Consider the following 2,280-nt stretch of genomic DNA (forward strand, 5'->3'; position numbering starts at 1 on the left):
ACACAGCGGGAAAGGCATGGAAGGAAGAGCAAGGAAGGCGCCGGGGGGCTCGATGGTGGATTAACAGGACCCAGGGCGAGAGAGTGACAGTGTGGCCGTACACATTCCTGTCCAGTCCGAGCAGTTGGAGCGTTAGTGAAGTAGTTTTACCGGAGCCGGACAATCCACATAAATCCAGGCACATAGACACGGGTTAACCTTACCGAAAGCATGGCGCTTCTGGGGACAGCACTTACAGGGGAGACGCTGACCCAAGCAAGGAGGGGAGGAGGCAGGGTGGCGGAGTGGGAGAAGAGAGGGTGACGGGCGTGGCCCTGGGCACGCTGACGGTGGGTGGTGCCTTGGAAATGTGTTTCACACTTGGACATATAATGCATAGCTTTTGGTCCACTGATGCTCCTTCTAGACGTCTGGATCTCATTCTTGGGCATGATTTAGGAAAGCTCCCTGTGGCATGGGTTGCAACTCTTGGAGGTAATCTGCAGACCCCGAGAAGGAAACCCACTCTCTTCTCGGGTGCCACGTGAAGTGCACTCACATGTGCTGAGGTCCACTAACATTGTGGACTTGGAAAACACCTCTGACATTTTTAATCGAAAAGAGGAAAATTCAAAATAATAGAATGGTCTGATCAAGCTAGGCAATCATTTCTCAGACACCTTCCTGTGGGGCTGAAGGGCGGATACGTCAAAGGCCCAAACACACTCGGCTTCTCAAGGGCAGTGATCATGGAGCAGAGAGCAGGACTGCAGGGAAGAAAGGAAAGCTCCCTCCACATGCTTCTGAATGATGAGGCTGAAATTTTCATAAGCTATAGTCACCGGGCACATTTGAAAAGGACAATAAACAGGATTTTAAAAAGACAAACTAAGGACTAGTAAGGTGATGGGTGAAGGCCAGGTGTGAGCGACGGCAGGGAGGGTGGAAGCTTGAGACCCATCCCCAATGGAGGCAGAGGCCACAAGAGGAGGGCAGGGCCAGGCACGCAGCCCAGAGCTGGCCAGGGAGAGCAGAAGGACTTCTGACTCCCAAACCGGGGGAGATGGGCTGCCCCAAGCCATTCCCTTCAGAGGCCAACCGTGCCTCTGACACCACACTGAGCGCACAGGCCCCACTCTCTCCGCCCCGTGTGTCTGCACGGATGCACAGCTGCCCAGGCTCTGCCGCGGGAGGAAAGCCCAACTCCAGCCCCCTCCAGGCAGGCACCGGGCTCCTGTTTCTCTATCCCATGCTGTCAAGCTCCAGGGACTTCTCCAGGTGAGGAAGGAACATAATATCCAGAAATGACTCTGTCTTCCAGAGCAAGGCGCGCGAACTTGTGTGTGTGTGTGTGTGCGCGCGCGCGCGCGCGCTGAGTGGGTGAGGGGAGGGCAGCGTGACTCACGAGGCTCCTCCCCTGGGGAGAAGGGACCTGACAGGCGAGTGTGGGACTCATCAAGGTGACTTCCTGACAGGCCTGTCAGCTCCTTTCACTCCTGCCTCTCAGCCGCGGGGCTTCAGAACTCTCCACACCTCTGAGGCTGGGTCTCCGCCCTTTCCCAGCGCCCCGCCCCCGCGCGGCAAGCCCTTTCCAGGGCTGACTTCCGGTCTTAGTGCTCACTTTCCTGCTCTGCTAGGCGCTTTTCTTCCTCTCGGAACAGAAATGCATAAAGTCAGCTTTTCTGTTAGGGTGCCCCGGCCCTGGGTTCCTTCACCACGGCAAATTCTAGAGCTGATTGGGAGCCCAGGGATACGAACAGTACAAGGGCAAGGAGACCGCTCGTGGTGTTTGTGTGTGCGTGCGCGCGCGCGTGGGGGTGGGCGTGGGCAGCCAGTCTTTTGGTCCGTGCATGCTGCTGCCCAGGGGTGGGAGGGTTCACAGCGGGTGGGGCCTGAGGGGACAGAGCTGCCCTTGAAGCTGAGGCCCCAGGACTCGGGGTCACAGGAGGACCTCAACACGTGGTGCTCAGAGCCTGTCCTCAGCGTCACCCTCTCTTCTGCGACTGAGAAGGGAGAACCTCGGGTCCAGGGAGGCCGAGTGACTTTCCGTCCGCGCGAAGCTAGCTCGTGGCTGAAGGACAGTTAACCCTGGGATCCTTACTGCGCAAGGCTGTGTCCCTGGCTCTACCAGACTTCAGAGAGCTCCTCTTTCTCAGAGCCTGTGCAGAGATTGGCAACCTCCCCACGGGTGGGAAAGCTAGATCTGGCCGGCTTCCCCCGTGACAGCCCACGCCTCCGCTTGCGCGCGCGGGGTGCGCTCAGCTCCGAGCCCCTCTGCGGGGCTGGGCGCGTTCCCCTGCT

This window comes from Fukomys damarensis, unplaced genomic scaffold, assembly GCF_012274545.1.
Source record: "Fukomys damarensis isolate Sample0158 unplaced genomic scaffold, DMR_v1.0_HiC HiC_scaffold_8, whole genome shotgun sequence".
Lineage (NCBI taxonomy): Eukaryota > Metazoa > Chordata > Mammalia > Rodentia > Bathyergidae > Fukomys > Fukomys damarensis.